A 19,120-nucleotide genomic window follows, 5' to 3' on the forward strand; every position below is an offset into this window, starting at 1 on the left:
AGATATACCATGTTCTTGGATTGGAAGAATCAACATTGTGAAAATGACAATACTACCCAAAGTAATCTACAGCTTCAATGCAATCCCTATCAAAAGTGGCATTTTTCACAGAACTAGAACAAAAAATTTCACAATTTGTATGCAAACACAAAAGACTCCGAATCACCAAAGCAATCTTGAGAAAGAAAAATGGACCTGGAAGAATCAGGCTCCCTGACTTCAGACTATATTACAAAGCTACAGTAATCAAGACAGTATGGTACTGGAACAAAAACAGAAATATCATTCAATGGAACAGGAAAGAAAGCCCAGAGATAAACCCACGTACATATGGTCACCTTATCTTTGATAAAGGAGGCAAGAATATACAATGGAAAAAAGACAGCCTCTTCAATAAGTGGTGCTGGGAAAACTGGAGAGCTCCATGTAAAAGAATGAAATTAGAACACTCCCTAACATGACACACAAAAATAAACTCAAAATGGATTAAAGACCTCAAAGTAAGGCCAGACACTATAAAACTTGTAGAGGAAAACCTAGGAAGAAAACTCTATGACATAAATCACAGAAAGATCCTTTTTGACCTACTTCCTAGAAAAATGGAAATAGAAACAAAAAATAAACAAATGGGACCTAATGAAACTTAAAAGCTTTTGCACAGCAAAGGAAACCATAAACAAGATGAAAAGACAACCCTCAGAATGGGAGAAAATATTTGCAAATGAAGCAACTGACAAAGGATTAATCTACAAAAGTTACAAGCAGCTCATGCAGCTCAATATCAATAAAAACAAACCATCCAATCCAAAAATAGGTGGAAGACCTAAATAGACATTTCTCCAAAGAAGATATACAGATTGCCAACAAACATATGAAAGGATGCTCAACATCACTAATCATTATAGAAATGCAAATCAAAACTACAATGAGGTATCTCCTCACACCTGTCAGAATGGCCATCATCAAAAAATCTAGAAACAATAAATGCTGGAGAGGGTGTGGAGAAAAGGGAACCCTCTTGCACTGTTGGTGGGAATGTAAATTGATACAGCCATGGTGGAGAACAGTATGGAGGTTCCTTAAAAAAAACTAAAAATAGAACTACCATACGACCCAGCACTCCACTACTGGGCATATACCCTGAGAAAACCATAATTCAAAAAGTGTCATGGGGCTTCCCTGGTGGCGCAGTGGTTGAGAGTCCGCCTGCCGATGCAGGGGATACGGGTTCGTGCCCCGGTCTGGGAAGATCCCACATGCCGCAGAGAGGCTGGGCCTGTGAGCCATGGCCGCTGGGCCTGTGCGTCCGGAGCCTGTGCTCTGCAATGGGGGAGGCCACAACAGTGAGAGGCCCACGTACAGCAAAAAAAAAAAAAAAAAAAAAAAAAAAAAGTGTCATGTACCACAATCACAATGTTCATTGCAGTTCTATTTACAATAGCCAGGACATGGAAGCAACCTAAGTGTCCATCGACAGATGAATGAATAAAGAAAATGTGGCACATATATACAGTAGGAATATTACTCAACCATATAAAGAAACGAAATTGAGTTATTTGTAGTGAGGTGGATGGACCTAGAGTGTGTCATATAGAGTGTGAAGTAAGTCAGAAAGAGAAAAACAAATACCGTATGCTAACACATATATATGGAATCTGAAAAAAAAAAAAGTGTTCTGAAGAACCTAGGAGCAGGACAGGAATAAAGATGTCGACATAAAAAATGGACTTGTGGACATGGGGAGGGGGAAAGGTAATCTGGGACAAAGTGAGAGAGTTGCATGGACTTATATATACTACCTAATGTAAAATAGATAGCTAGTGGGAAGCCACCACATAGCAAAGGGAGATCAGCTTGGTGCTTTGTGACCACCTAGAGGGATGAGATAGGGAGGGTGGGAGAGAGATACAAGAGGGACGGTTTATGAGGACATATGTATACATATAGCTGATTCACTTTGTTATAAAGCAGAAACTAACACACCATTGTAAAGCAATTATACTCCAATAAAGATGTTAAATAAATAACTAAAGAAATAAACTCACAGGATAAGTAAAAAAAATGCAATCAAAATGAGAGATTTTTAACACCTCTCTCATGGTAATAGATCAGAAAAAAGTTATAAGGATTTAGACAATTGGAACAACATAATTTATAACAATGATTGAAGATACATATAGAAATCACTACATCCAGTGCATAGAAATATGGATGATTTTCAATTATATGAGGAACACACTCTTTTAACATGAGCTAGGCTGTAAAGAATATCTCAACAATGTTCAAAAAACGGCAAGCATAAGAATTTGTTCTTTGATCAAAATGAAATTAAATTGAAATAATTAACACATAAGTTTCAATACTTAAAAACTTCAAAATAATGCAATGTTCAAAGAAGAAATCACAGTATAAAAGTGGACATATTTATAACTGAGAACTGATAAAATATTTCACATTAAATGTTTCAGGGTTCAATTTAATTATTAAAAGAAAATACAAGTTCTTAAAGGCATGTACATAGATACATGTATTTATCTATATATAAACTCAGCCAACATACACTTAATATTTGTGTATTTCATCAAATTCTCTTTTACACCAAAAGAAAAAAAAATCAACACTTATTGAACTCTAGTTAACAAATGCATCTGGAAATATTTAGGAGTAAGCATATTGATATGTTCAATTAACTTTAGCTTCAAAAGTTAGCTTCAATTAGCTTCAAAAAGCAAGGTGGACAAATACATGTATAAAGGCATAGATCGACAAATGATAAAGCAAATATATCAACATGTTAATGTTAGAATCCAGTTTGGAATATATCTAATTATTCCCTACAAAATTCTTTCATCTTTGCTGTATGTTTGAAATTTTTAAATAAGTTATATCTTAAAGGATATATAGCATTCTAATCAGCATGGATTGGGAGTTATCTACTATATCACAGCAATGAGGTAGAAGAGATTGATAAGGTTGTATATAAGGCTGTTGCTATTGGAGTTAAACAAGGGTTACTCTACTTTTATGGACACAGGCAAGGTACTTTGTGTAGTTATTACTCAGAAGGAATAAAAACACTCCTCTCATTGCCATGCTCCTCCCAATATTGCTTTCAGAAAATGTTTAATAGTCTGGCATTGTCATAAACAATGTACTGGAATGTAGATATCTGATTATTTTTCAAAGTTAAATCTAAATTTTTATTGAAATATATTGATTCATAATATATTACTTTCAGATGAACAACATAGTGGTTGAATATTTTTATAGATTATACCTCATTTAAAGTATTTATAAAATATTGGTTATATTATCTATACTGTACAAAATAATCTTGTAGCTTATTTATTTTATACATAGTTGTTTGTACCTCTTAATCCCCTTCCCGTATCTTGCCCCTCCTTCCCTCTCACCACTGGTAACCACTAGTTTGTTTTCTATATCTGTGTGTCTGTTTCTGTTTTGTTATATTCATTCTTTCTTTTTTTCAAATTCTACATATAAGTGATAAAATACAGTATTTGTCTTTCTATCTGCCTAATTTCACTAAACATAATACACTTCATGTCTATCCATGTTATTGCACATGACAATATTTCATCCTTTTTCATGGATGAGTAATATCCCCATATATATATTGTTTATCCATTCATCTCTTGTTGGACATTTAGGTTGTTTCCACACCTTGGCTGTTGTAAATAATACTGCTATGAACAGGTATCTTTTCAAATTAGTGTCTTCGTTTTCTTTGAATATATTCCCAGGAGTAGAATTGCTGGATAATATGGTAGTTCTATTTTTATTTTTTTGAGGAACCTCCATACTGTTTTCCATAGTGGCTGCACCAGTTTATATTCCCACCAGCAGTGTACTAGGGTTCCCTTTTATTTCTTCACATTCTTGCCAACATTTGTTATTTTTCTTCTTTCTGATGACAGCCATTCTGACAGGTGTGAGGTGATGTCTCATTGTGGTTTTTATTTGCATTTCTCTGATGATTAGTGATGTTGAGCATCTTTTCATGTGCCTGTTGGCCATCTGTATGTTTCCTTTGGGAAAATGTCCATTCAGATCTTTTGCCCATTTTTTTAAAATGAGTTGTTTGTTTTTTTGATATTGAATTGTATTTGGTGTTTTTTTTTTATTTTGGATATTAACCCCATGTCAGTCCTATCATTTGCAAATATTTTCTCCCATTCAGTAGGTTCCCTTTATATTATGTTCATGGTTTCCTTTACTATGCAAAAGCTTTTAATTTTAATTAGGCTCCATTTGTTTATTTTTGCTTTTGTTTCCTTTGCATTAGGAGAGAGATCCAAAAAAATATTGCTATGATTTGTATCACAGAGGGTTCTGCCTATGTTTTTCTCTAGGAGTTTTATAGTGTCTGCTGTTACATTTAGGTCTTTAATCACTTTGAGTTTTTTCTTGTATATGATGTGAGAAAATGTTCTAATTTCATTCTTTTACATGTAGCCTTCCGGTTTTCCAGCACCACTTACTGAAGAGACTCTTTTCCCCATTGTACATTCTTGCCTCCTTTGTCATAGATTATTTGACCATAAGTTCATGGGTTTATTTCTGGGCTCTTTATTCTGTTCCATTGATCTATATGTCTGTTTTTGTGCTAGTATGATACTGTTTTGATTAATGTATCTTTGTACTATAGTGTGAAGCTAGGGAGCATGATACCTCCAGCTTTGTTCTTTCTTATCAAGATTGCTTTAGCTATTCAGGGACTTTTTTGATTCCATATAAATTTTTGGATTATTAGTTCTAGTTCTGTGAAAATTGTCATGGGTATTTTGATAAAGATTGCACTAAATTTGTAAATTTCTTTGGGTAGTATTTACATTTTAACAATATTAATTCTTCCAATCCATGAACTTGTGATATCTTTTTATTTCTTTGTAACATCTTCAATTTCCTTCATCATTGTTTTATATTTTTCAGAATATAGGTCCTTTTCTTCCTTGGTTAAGTTTATTCCTAGGTTTATTCCTAGGTATTTTATTCTTTTTGGTGCAATTTTAAAAGGTATTGCTTTCTTTCTTTCTCTTTCTGATAGGTCATTATTGGTGTATAGAAAAACACCAGATTTCTGTATATTAATCTTATACCCTGCAACATTACTGAATTCATTTATTAGTTTTAATTTTTTGGTGGAGACTTTAAGGTTATATATATATATATATATATATATATATAATGTCATCTGCAAAATAGTGACAATTTTACTTCTTCCCTTCCAATTTGGATGTATTTTATTTATTTTTTTCTGACTGTTGTGGCTAGGACTTCTAATGTTATTCTTCTAACACTAATCTTCTAGAAATTCGGATAGTAGTAAGTGTTGGTCTTGTAGAGTAGAGGGAAAAACTTGGTAAGGTAAAGATGTGTGAAAAATGGTTAATATTTCTGAATAAATAGATTTCATCAGATGGCAGAAATGGTGATGATGAGAACTATTATGAAGGTAGAGCTAGTAGAATGTAAAAATGGGATGACATGTGAAGGATTGAGAGAGAGAGAGAGAGAAACTTCTCTGTCTCAATCTTTGATATGGGCATTTAATATTTCCATTTAACACCATGGTTTCCAAGTTGATTGAAAAAAAGTGCCCCAAGAGACCCAGAAAACTCACAGGGAGTATTTTAAATTTGGGGACAATACTTGTGACTTGCCAGACACCATATAAATTACCAGCTGGAGGTAGTTACGCTTCTCAGATTAGATTGCACTATTCTTCTCTCAATGACACATTTTTGGGAAGCTGAGTTTTTAGAGTGCCTTATGTAAAAGGCAAGAACAATGAAAAAAATCAATATAGAACAGGAAATGAGAGTGGTGGTGTCAAATCAGAGTGTTGTGTCTTAGAAAGTGAACAGTATCTAATAAGTGTTGGCATTTTTTGTAATGGAGCAGGTGATATACTGAATAAAAGGAAACACTTGTTATAGTTATTGATTCTAGGTAATAGCAAACCTATAAAAGAATTAAGAACAGTTATTTCTCTTTCAACTTTTATGATTATTATTTTTTTAATAGTTTCTGCTTTATAACAAAGTGAATCAGTCATACATATACATCTGTTCCCACATCCTTTCCCTCATGCATCTCCCTCCCTCCCACCATCCCCATCCCACCCCTCCAGGCGGTCACAAAGCACCGAGCTGATCTCCCTGTGCTCTGTGGCTGCTTCCCACTATCTATCTACCTTACGTTAGGTAGTGTATATATGTCCATGCCTCTCTTTCACTTTGTCACAGCTTACCCTTCCCCCTCCCCATATCTTCAAGTCCATTATCAAGTAGGTCTGTGTCTTTATTCCTGTTTTACCCCTAGGTTCTTCATGACTTTTTTTTTTTTAATTCCATATATATATGTTAGCATATGGTATTTGTCTTTCTCTTTCTGACTTACTTGACTCTGTATGACAGACTCTAGGTCTATCCACCTCATTACAAATAGCTCAGTTTTGTTTCTTTTTATGGCTGAGTAATATTCCATTGTATATATGTGCCACATCTTCTTTATCCATTCATCCGATGATGCACACTTAGGTTGTTTCCATCTCTGGGCTATTGTGAATAGAGCTGCAATGAACATTTTGGTACATGTCTCTTTTGGAATTATGGTTTTCTCAGGGTATATGCCTAGTAGTGGGATTGCTGGGTCATATGGTAGTTCTATTTTTAGTTTTTTTAAGGAACCTCCATACTGTTCTCCATAGTGGCTGTACCAATTCACATTCCCACCAGCAGTGCAAGAGTGTTCCCTTTTCTCCACACCCTCTCCAGCATTTATTGTTTCTAGATTTCTTGATGATGGCCATTCTGACTGGTGTGAGATGATATCGCTTTGTAGTTTTGATTTGCATTTCTCTAATGATTAATGATGTTGAGCATTCTTTCATGTGTTTGTTGGCAGGCTGTATATCTTCTTTGGAGAAATGCCTATTTAAGTCTTCTGCCCATTTTTGGATTGGGTTGTTTGTTTTTTTTGCTATTGAGCTGCATGAGCTGCTTATAAATTTTAGAGATTAATCCTTTGTCAGTTGCTTCATTTGCAAATATTTTCTCCCATTCTGAGGGTTGTCTTTTCATCTTGTTTATGGTTTCCTTTGTTGTGCAAAAGCTTTGAAGTTTCATTAGGTCCCATTTGTTTATCTTTGTTTTTATTTCCATTTCTCTAGGAGGTGGGTCCAAAAGGATATTGCTGTGATTTATGTCTTAGAGTGTTCTGCCTATGTATTCCTCTAAGAGTTTGAGAGTTTCTAGCCTTACATTTAGGTCTTTAATCCATTTTGAGCTTATTTTTGTGTATGGTGTTAGGGAATGATCTAATCTCATACTTTTACATGTCCCTGTCCAGTTTTCCCAGCACCACTTATTGAAGAGGCTGTCCTTTCTCCACTGTACATTCCTGCCTCCTTTACCAAAGATAAGTTGACCATATGTGCGTGGGTTTATCTCTGGGCTTTCAATCCTGTTCCATTGATCTATCTTTCTGTTTTTGTGCCAGTACCACACTGTCTTGATTACTGTAGCTTTGTGGTATAGTCTGAAGTCAGGGAGCCTGATTCCTCCAGCTCCGTTTTTCGTTCTCAAGATTGCTTTCGCTATTCGGGGTCTTTTGTTTTTCCAAACAAATTTTGAAATTTTTTGTTCTAGTTCTGTGAAAAATGCCACTTTTGATAGGGATTGCATTGAATCTGTAGATTGCTTTGGGTAGTAGAGTCATTTTCACAATATTGATTCTTCCAATCCAGGAGCGTGGTATATTTCTCTATCGATTTGTATCATCTATAATTTCTTTCATCAGTGTCTTATAATTTTCTGCATACAGGTCTTTTGTCTGCTTAGGTAGGTTTATTGCTAGATATTTTATTCTTTTTGTTGCAATGGTAAATGGGAGTATTTTCTTGATTTCATTTTCAGATTTTCATCATTAGTGTACAGGAATGCCAGAGATTTCTGTACATTAATTTTGTATCCTGCTACTTTACCAAATTCATTGATTAGCTCTAGAAGTTTTCTGGTAGCATCTATGGGATACTCTATGTATGGTATCATGTCATCTGCAAACAGTGACAGCTTTACTTCTTCTTTTCCAATTTGGATTCCTTTTATTTCCTTTTCTTCTCTGATTGCTGTGGCTAAAACTTCCAAAACTATGTTGAATAAGAGTGGTGAGAGTGGACAGCCTTGTCTTGTTCCTGATCTTAGTGGAAATGGTTTCAGTTTTTCACCATTGAGGACAATGTTGGCTGTGGGTTTGTCATATATGGCCTTTATTATGTTGAGGAAAGTTCCCTCTATGCCTACTTTCTGCAGAGTTTTTATCATAAATGTGTGTTGAATTTTCTCAAAAGCTTTCTCTGCATCTATTGAGATGGTCATATGGTTTTTCTCCTTCAATTTGTTAATTTGCTGTATCACATTGATTGATTTGCATATATTGAAAAATCCTTGCATTCCTGGAATAAACCCCACTTGATCATGGTGTATGATCCTTTAAATGTGCTGTTGGATTCTGTTTGCTAGTATTTTGTTGAGGATTTTTGCTTCTATGTTCATCAGTGATATTGGCCTGTAGTTTTCTTTCTTGGTGACATCTTTGCCTGGTTTTGGTATCAAGGTAATGGTGGCCTCGTAGAATGAGTTTGGGAGTGTTCCTTCCTCTGAAATTATTTGGAAGAGTTTGAGAAAGATGTGTGTTAGCTCTTCTCTAAATGTTTGATAGAATTCGCCTGTGAAGCCATCTGGTCCTGGGCTTTTGTTTGTTGGAAGATTTTTAATCACAGTTTCAATTTCAGTGCTTCTGATTGTTCTATTCATATTTTCTATTTCTTCCTGAGTCAGTCTTGGCAGGTTGTGCATTTCTAAGAATTTGTCCATTTCTTCCAGGTTGTCCATTTTATTGGCATAGAGTTGCTTGTAGTAATCTCTCATGATCTTCTGTATTTCTGCAGTGTCAGTTGTTACTTCTCCTTTTTCATTTCTAATTCTATTGATTTGAGTCTTCTCCCTTCTTTTCTTGATGAGGCTGGCTAATGGTTTGTCAATTTTGTTTATCTTCTCAAAGAACCAGCTTTTAGTTTGGTTGATCTTTGCTATCGTTTCCTTCATTTCTTTTTCATTTATTTCTGATCTGATCTTTATGATTTCTTTCCTTCTGCTAACTTTGGGGGTTTTTTGTTCTTCTTTCTCTAATTGCTTTAGGTGCAGGGTCAGGTTGTTTACTCGAAATGTTTCCTGTTTCTTAAGGTGGGATTGTATTGCTATAAACTTCCCCCTTAGAACTGCTTTTGCTGCGTCCCATAGGTTTTGGGTCGTCGTGTCTCCATTGTCATTTGTTTCTAGGTATTTTTAAATTTCCTCTTTGATTTCTTCAGTGATCACTTCGTTATTGAGTAGTGTATTGTTTAGCCTCCATGTGTTTGTATTTTTTACAGATCTTTTCCTGTAATTGATGTCTAGTCTCATAGCATTGTGGTCGGAAAAGATACTTGATACAATTTCAATTTTCTTAAATTTACCAAGGCTTGATTTGTGACCCAAGATATGATCTATCCTGGAGAATGTTCCATGAGCACTTGAGAAAAATGTGTATTCTGTTGTTTTTGGATGGAATGTCCTATAAATATCAATTAAGTCCATCTTGTTTAATGTATCATTTAAAGCTTGTGTTTCCTTATTTATTTTCATTTTGGATGATCTGTCCATTGGTGAAAGTGGGCTGTTAAAGTCCCCTACTATGAGTGTGTTACTGTCGATTTCCCCTTTTATGGCTGTTAGTATTTGCCTTATGTATTGAGGTGCTCCTATGTTTGGTGCATAAATATTTACAATTGTTATATCTTCTTCTTGGATCAATCATTTATCGTTATGTAGTGTCCTTCTTTGTCTCTTCTAATAGTCTTTATTTCAAATATTTTGTCTGATACAAGTATTGCTACTCCAGCTTTCTTTACATTTCCATTTGCATGGAGCATCTTTTTCCATCCCCTTGCTTTCAATCTGTATGTGTCTTTAGGTCTGAAGTGGGTCTCTTGTAGGCAGCATATATATGGGTCTTGTTTTGGTATCCATTCAGCCACTCTGTGTCTTTTGGTGGGAGCATTTAGTCCATTTACATTTAAGGTAATTATTGATATGTATGTTCCTATTCCCATTTCCTTAATTGCTTTGGGTTCGTTATTGTAGGTAGATTCCTTCTGTTGTGTTTCTTGCCTAGAGAAGTTCCTTTAGCATTTGTTGTAAAGCTGGTTTGGTGGTGCTGAACTCTCTCAGCTTTTGCTTGTCTGTAAACATTTTAATTTCTCCATCAAATCTGAATGAGATCCTTGCTGGGTAGAGTAATCTTGGTTGCAGGTTTCTCTCCTTCATCACTTTAATTATGTCCTGCCACTCCCTTCTGGCTTGTAGTGTTTCTGCTGAGAGATCAGCTGTTAACCTGATGGGGATTCCCTTGTGTGTTATTTGTTGTTTTTCCCTTGTTGCTTTTAATATGATTTCTTTGTGTTTAGTTTTTGACAGTTGGATTAATATGTGTCTTGGTGTATTTCTCCTTGGATTTATTCTGTATGGGACTCTCTGTGCCTCCTGGACTTGATTAACTATTTCCCTTCACATATTAGGGAAGTTTTCAACTATAATGTTTTCAAATATTTTCTCAGTCCCTTTCTTTTTCTGGAACCCCTATAATTCGAATGTTGGTGCATTTAATGTTGTCCCAGAGGTCTCTGAGACTGTCCTCTGTTCTTTTCATTCTTTTTTCTTTATTTTGCTCTGCATCAGTTATTTCCACTATTTTATCTTCCACCTCACTTTTCCGTTCTTCTGCCTCAGTTATTCTTTTGTTGATCCCATCTAGAGTATTTTTCATTTCATTTATTGTGTTTTTAATCGATGCTTGATTCATCTTTAGTTCTTCTAGGTCCTTGTTAACTGTTTCTTGCATTTTGTCTATTCTATCTCCAAGATTTTGGATCTTGGAAATAGAATCTTCGATCATCTTTACTATCATTATTCTGAATTCCTTTTCAGGTAGACTGCCTATTACCTCTTCATTTGTTAGGTCTGGTAGGTTTTTATCTTGCTCCTTCACCTGCTGTGTGTTTTTCTGTCTTCTCATTTTGCTTATGTTACTGTGTTTGGGGTCTCCTTTTTGCCGGCTGCAGATTCATAGTTCCCATTGTTTTTGGGTCTGTCCCCAGTGGCTAAGGTTGTTTTAGTAGGTTGTGTAGTCTTCATGGTGAGGGTGACTAGTGCCTGTGTTCTGGTGGTTGAGGCTCGATCTTGTCTTTCTGATGGACAGGTCCACGTCTGGTGGTGTGTTTTGGGGTGCCTGTGGCCTTATTATGTTTTTAGGCAGCCTCTCTGCTACTGAGTGGGTTTGTGTTCCTGCCTTGCTAGTTGCTTGGCATAGGGTGACCAGCACTGTAGCTTGCTGGTCGTTGACTGAAGCTGGGTGCTGGTGTTGAGATGGAGATCTCTGGGACATTTTCTCCGCTTGATATTATGTGGAGCTGGGAGGTCTCTTGTGGACCCGTGTCCTGAAGTTGGCTCTCCCACTTCAGAGGCACAGCACTGACTCCTGGCTGCAGCACCAAGAGCCTTTCATCTACCCGGCTCAGAATAAAAGGGAGAAAAAGTAGAAAGAAAGAATTAGTAGAAGAAAGAAAGAGAGAGAAAAAGAAAGGAAGAAGGAAAGAAAGGAAGGAAGGAAGGAAGGAAGGAAGAAAGGAGGGAGGGAAGGAGGAAGCATGGAAAGAAAGAAAAAAAGGAGGGAGGGAGGGAGGAAGGAAGGAAAAAGAAAGAGTGAATGGAAGAAGGGAGGGAGGGAGGGAGGAAGGAAAGAAAGAAAGAAAGCAAGCAAGCAAGAAAGAAAGAAAGAAAGAAAGACAGGAGGGAGGGAGGGAGGGAGGGAGGGAGGAAAGAAAACAAAAGAGTGAAAGGAAGAAGGGATGGATGGAGGGAGGAAGGAAAGAAAGAGAGAAAGAAGGAAACGGGGGTGGAGGGAGGTAGGGAGGAAGGGGAGGTAGGAAAAAAAGAAAGAGCAGTTAAAGTAAAATAGAATAAAGTATAAAATATAATAGCGTTATTAAAATTAAAACGTAATTATTTAAAAAAAAAAACGGACAGATAGAAACCTGGGACATATGGTGGAAGCAAAGCTATACAGAGAAAATCTCACACAGAAGCATACACATACACATTAACAAAAAGAGAGCGGGGCGAAAAATCAAAAATCTTGCTCTCAAAGTCCACCTCCTCAACTGGGATAATTCATTGTAAAAAGAGGAAAAGGGGGAAAAGTCTTAAATCTTGTCCTCAAAGTCCACCTCCTCACTTTGGGATGATTCGCTGTCCATTCATGCACTCCACAGACGCAGGGCACATCAAGTGGACCGTGGAGCTTTAATCCGCTGCCTCCGAGGCTGCACAGAGAGATTTCCCTGTCTCTTCTCTGCTCTCACAGCTCCCGGGTCTCAGCCGTGGACCTGGCCCCGCCTCTGTGCGTAGGTCACCGGAGGGCGTCCGTTCTTCGCTCAGACAGGACGGGTTTAAAGGAGCCGCTGATTCGTGGGCTCTGGCTCACTCAGGCAGAGGGGAGGGAGGGGCGCGCAGAGTGGGGCGGGCCTGCGGCGGCAGAGGCCGGCATGACGTTGCACCAGCCCCAGGCGCTCCGTGCGCTTTCCCGGGAAAGCCGTCCATGGGTCCCGGGACCCCAGCAGTGGTGGGGTGCACAGGCTCCCCGGAAGGCGGGGTGGACAGTGACCTGCGCTCGCACACAGGCCTTGTGGCAGCGGCAGCAGCAGCCCCAGCGTCCCACGCCCGTCTCTGGGGTCCGCGCCTTTAGCCACGGCTCGCGCCCGTCTCTGGTGCTTTTTTAAGCAGCTCTCTTAATGCCCTCTCCTCGCGCACCAGGAAACAAAAGGGAAGAAAAAGTCTCTTGTCTCTTCGGCAGCTCCAGACTTTTTCCCCGGACTCCCTCCGGGCTAGCCGTGGTGCACTAACCCCTTCAGACTCTCTTCCTGCCGCCAGCCCTAGTCCTCTCCCTGCTCTCTGACTGAAACCCGATACCCGAGCCTCAACTCCCAGAACCGCCCGCCCAGGCGGCCGAGCAGACAAGCCTCTTGGGCTGGTGTGTGCCTGAGGGCACCGATCCTCTGTGTCGGAATCTCTCCGCTTTGCCCTCCACACCCCTGTTGCTGTGCTCTCCTCCGCTACTCCGAAGCTTTCCCCCTCCGCCACCTGCAGTCTCCGCCCGCGAAGGGGCTTGTAGTGTGTGGAAACCTTTCCTCCTTCACGGCTCCCTCCCACTGGTGCAGGTCCCATCCCTATTCTTTTGTCTCTGTTTATTCTTTTTTTCTTTTGTCCTACCTAGGTATGTGGGGAGTTTCTTGCCTTTTGGGGGGTCTGAGGTCTTCTGTCAGCGTTCAGTAGGTGTTCTGTAGGAGTTGTTCCACGTGTAGATGAATTTCTGATGTATCTGTGGGGAGGAAGTTGATCTCCACATCTTACTCTTCTGCCATCTTCCTCCGGGACTATGGATTATTTTTTAAATGACCATGAAGGTGTCAAGACATAAATATTTTTAACAGTGATAGAACTCAATACTTAATAAATGGAACTGTTACCTATTTCCTTTGGGCTATGTGTACCAGAACAAAATAAATAAATAAATAATGGTTACTATGAGCATTCTGAACTCTGATAATCTGAAAACCTCTGAATTAGCAGATAAGTCAATAAAGACACTGCAAATATAAGTAAATTTCCCAATGCTGTATGTCTTGCAAATGACCTCTTGAAGTTTTAGACTCAAGCTCTTTGACTCCCTGAGCCTGTGTTTATTATACTGTAAAATATATTTTAAAATATAGGTGTATAAAGTATTCCCACCAAATCTTACGAATTTATAATTGGAAACTTTAGAATATTCTGAAAAATACAATAATTAAAGTTTAATAGTGTAGATATATGTATAAATCCATGCTCTGCAAGCATTCTATAACTGTGACAATACAAAAGACAGTAACATACTTGCATGTATTTGGTGTGTCATACCTGGTGACAAGTTGACACTCTCAGCAAATTCCACTTTTTGGTCTTTTGTTTTCCCACTGAAATAATTGTAAGTTATGTGTCCTTGCTTAAGAGTACAAAATTTCATACACTTAGATCTTGAGAAAAAAATGATAAATCATACTTTTTCAAAATTAAAAAAATTTTGTTCAAAAGACCCTGTTAAGAAAATGAAAAATCAAGCCACAGACTAGGCTCTAAAAAAGGATACTTTACTTAACACTCAATATAAGAAAAAAAACAATAACAATTGGTACAAAATTTCAATAGACATTTCACTAAAGAAATCAATTGCAAATAAACATATGAAGAGACAGTCAACATCAATAGTCATTAAGTAAGTGAATTAAAAACACAATGTGATATCACTAAACACTATCAGAATGGCTAAAATCAACAAAATGGAAAATATCAAATATTGGTGGAAATATACTGTAACTGATATTCTCATATGTTGCTAATAAGAACCTGAAATAGTATCTCTACTTTGAATAAATGTTTGTAAGCCTCTCAAGGATTAAACATACACTTACTCTGTTACCCTCTAATCTGATTTCTAGTTGTTTACCTGGCATGAAAATGTATATACACTCAAAAACCTGTATTTGAATGTATTATGGGACAGATTCAGATCAGTGGTTGACAGAGTTGGGTAGGAGGGAGGAGACTGACTAAAAATCACAAGGGAAATTTTTATATGATGTGGTGGTTATATATATATTTGTGAAATTTATTAGAATTTAAATTTTAAAACCATTAATATGACTCGATGTGAAATATGCTTCACCAATCCTGACTTCTTAAAAATCGAATTTTACTTTAAAAGACTCATATCATATCCAAACACAATTAAATATTTGGTCAGTTTTTCAGAGCTTTCTAAATAATACCTCAAACATACTCCATTAGAATTTATTTTTTAAGATCACTCATATCTTTTGTCATCTAGAATAAGAAATTTAATATGAAAACCAGATTTCTGACTTTCTAAATTATCATATTTATGACATATAAATGTTTAATATATACATATTTATACTACACAGAATGCAATGAAAACCAATTTGATTATAAGTTTTATCATTTATCATATGATAAAATCTGATAAATAATCTACATTTTATGCTCTCCCAAGCAAAGGTGGATGCAGTAATAACTAGCCTAAGGTTTTTTCCCACTCTCTATTCTCTTCTGGAACCACACATACTTGGTCAAAGATGAAAAATGTCACCAGTCTCCCAGCTGTTAAATTTTGGGATTTTTTTATCATCTTAATACAGTTAATAAGTTGCTAAAGTTAAAGTGTCACTTTCTCCACTTTCTTTTATAACCTAATATGTCCCCACCTTCCTCTTGCAATTAGTGTTTAGCTGTGCATAATTTTATGTATAATTCCCATGAAGCTTCTAACACACATCTGGCACAAAATATGGGCTCAAAACTTATAGCTATTATAATGATAACTTTTAATATTATTTTATTTTCACAAGAGATATTTTAATTTTATGTGATTAAAAGGAAGTTATTTTAATTTCCTTTGTAGAAATTTATTTTTCAGTCCATTAAGTTTTATGAGCAACAACTTCTTATAGCATATCATATTTCTAAGCCCTGCTTAAAATGTTTCACTGTTTTCTATTTTGAGAGGTTTTAAACATTAGATATACAATATCAGTGTTTGAAAGTAAATCTATTAAAAGCTCATTCTATGCCAGACATTATGCTAAGGGTTTGAGATTCAGTAATGTATAAAAACAAATATGTCACTTGCATCCATAGAAACAATGTTTATGTAACCAATGGTATAAATGACTTACATAGGAAAAGTATATGCTGCTTTATATTTGTTATATAAAAATTTAGCTAACATAAACAATCTTCAATAGGGAAAAATGGTCTTTTCAGTAAAATTTAAGGTGTTAAGTGGAAATAACATTGAAAAACAACACGTTTAGGTTTTACATGTAATTTTTTACCATATGAAATGGAGTTATGTTAGCATTATAAGGCTTTAAGGAAGTTTCACATATGGGATTGTATATATGTGATTTCAATAGATGAATAACTTGTTATTTCAAAAGACAGACGAAAACACAAATGAAATAAAATTGGACACTTCAGACCTTCAAGATGGTGGAAGAGTAAGACATGGAGATCACCTTTCTCCCCAAAAATACATCAAAAATACATCTACATGTGGAACAACTCCTATAGAACACCTACTGAATGCTGGCAGAAGACCTCAGGCTTCCCAAAAGACAAGAAACTCCCCATGTACCGAGGTAGGGCAAAAGAAAAAAGTAAAAACAGAGACAAAAGAATAGGGGCAGGGCTTCCCTGGTGAGGCAGTGGTTGAGAGTCTGCCTGCCGATGCAGGGGACATGGGTTCGTGCCCTGGTCTGGGAAGATCCCACATGCCACAGAGCAGTTGGGCCCATGAGCCATGGCCACTGAGCCTGTGCATCCGGAGCCTGTGCTCCAAAATGGGACAGGCCACAGCAGTGAGAGGCTCACGTACCACCAAAAAAAAAAAAAAAAAAAAAGAATAGGGACAGAACCTGCACCTCTGGGAGGGGCTGTGAAGGAGGAAAAGTTTCCACACACTAGGAAGCTAATCTTCTCACAGAGGACAGCATACCAACAGGGGTGCAGAGGGCAAAGCAGAGAGATTCCTGCACAGAAGATCAGTGCCGACCAGCACTCACCAGCCTGAGAGGCTTGTCTGCTCACCCACCAAGGTAGGTGGGGGTTGGGAACTGAGGCTCAGGCTTCGGAGTTCAGATTCCAGGGAGAGGACTGGGGCTGGCTGTGTAAACACAGCCTGAAGGGGACTAGTGTGCCACAGCTAGCCAGGAGGGAGTCCAGGAAAAAGTTGGAACCTGCCTAAGAGTCAAGAGACCATTGTTTCAGGGTGAACGATGAGAGGGGATTCAGAGCATCATACCTCTCCATCCCCCTGGGCTGAGTGAGCCAGAGCCCCCTAACCAGCTGCTACTTTAACCCTGTCCTGTCGGGGTGGGGAACAGATGCATTCAGGTGACCTACACGCAGAGGTGGGGCCAAACCAAACCTGAACCCCAGGAGCTATGCGAACAAAGAAGAGAAAGGGAAATTTCTCTCACCAGCCTCAGGAGCAGCGGATTAAATCTCCACAATCAACTTGATGTACGCTGCATCTGTGGAATACCTGAATAAACAATGAATCATCGCAAAATGGAGGCAGTAGATTTTGGGAGCAACTGTAGACTTGGGGTTTGCTTTCTGCACCTAATTTGTTTCTGGTTTTATGTTTATCTTATTATGGTATTTAGACTTTATTATCATTGGTAGATCTGTTTATTTATTTGGTTGCTTTCTTCCTTTTTTTAAAATATAGATATAGATATATACATATACATTTTTTTCCTTTTTCTCTTTTAGTGAGTGTGTATGTGAATGCTTCTTTGTGTGATTTTGTCTGTATAACTTTGCTTTTGCCATTTGTCCTAGGGTTCTGTCTGTTCTTTTTTTTTTTTTGTATAGCTTTTAGTGCTTGTTATCATTGGTAGATTTGTTTTTTGGTTTTGTTACTCTCTTCTTTCTTTTTTATTACTTTTTTTTACTTCTAATAATATATTTTTATTTTAATAACTTATTTTCTTTTTTCTTTCTTTCTTTTTTATCTCCCTTTTCTTCTGAGCCATGTGGCTGACAGGGTCTTGGTGCTTGAGCCAGGTGTCAGGCCTGAGGCTCTGAGGTGGGAGAACTGAGTTCACGACATAGGTCCACCAGAGACTTCCCGTCGCCAGGTAATATCAAACAGTGAAAGATCTCCCAGAGATCTTCAGCTCAAGGCTAAAACTGTGGTCCACTCAAGGACCAGCAAGCTACAGTGCTGGACATCCTATGCCAAACAACTAGCAAGACAGGAATACAAACCCACCCATTAACAGAGAGGCTGCCTAAAATCATAATAAGTTCACAGACACCCCAAAACACACCACAGGATGTGGTTCTGATCACCAGAAAGACAAGATACAGCCTCATCCACCAGAACACAGGCACCAGTCCCCTCCGCCAGCAGGCCTACACAACCCACTGAACCAAACTTACCCACTGGCAGCAGACACCAAAAACAACAGGAACTAACAACGTGCAGCCTGTGAAAAAGAAACCCCAAACAAAGTAAGTTAAGCAAAATGAGAAGACAGAGAAATACACAGGAGATAAAGGAGCAAAGTAAAAATCCATCAGACCAAACAAATGAAAAGGAAATAGGCAGTCTACTGAAAAAGAATTCAGAGTAATGATAGTAAAGATGATCCAGAATCTTGGAAACAGAACAGAGAAAATGCAAGAAACATTTACAAGGTCCTAGAAGAACAAAAGAGGAAACAAGCAACAATGAACAACACAATAAATGAAATTAAAATTACTCTAGAGGGGATCAATAGCAAAATAACTGAGGCAGAAGAATGGATAAGTGACCTGGAAGACAAAATAGTGGAAATAACTACCACAGAGCAGAATACAGAAAAAAGAATGAAAACAGTTAGGGACAGTCTCAGAGACCTCTGGGACAATAAAAAATGCATAAACATTTGAATTATAGGGGTCCCAGAAGAAGAAGAGAAAAAAGGGACTGAGAAAATATTTGAAGAGATTACAGTTGAAAATTTCCCTAATATGGGAAAGGAAATAGTCAATCAAGTCCAGGAAGCACAGAGAGTCCCATACAGGATAAATCCAAAGAGAAACATGCCAAGACACATATTAATCAAACTATCAAAAATTAAATAAAAAAAATATTAAAAGCAGCAGGGAGAAGCAACAAATAACACACAAGGGAATCCCCATAAGGTTAACAGCTGATCTTTCAGCAGAAACCCTGCAAGGCAGAAGGGAATGGCAGGACATATTTAAAGTGATGAAAGGGAAAAACCTACAACCAAGATTATTCTACCCAGGAGGATATCATTCAGATTCAACAGAGAAATTAAAACCTTTACAGAGAAGCAAAACCTAAGAGAATTCCACACTGCCAA

Source organism: Mesoplodon densirostris, chromosome 3 (assembly GCF_025265405.1).
Source record: "Mesoplodon densirostris isolate mMesDen1 chromosome 3, mMesDen1 primary haplotype, whole genome shotgun sequence".
Lineage (NCBI taxonomy): Eukaryota > Metazoa > Chordata > Mammalia > Artiodactyla > Ziphiidae > Mesoplodon > Mesoplodon densirostris.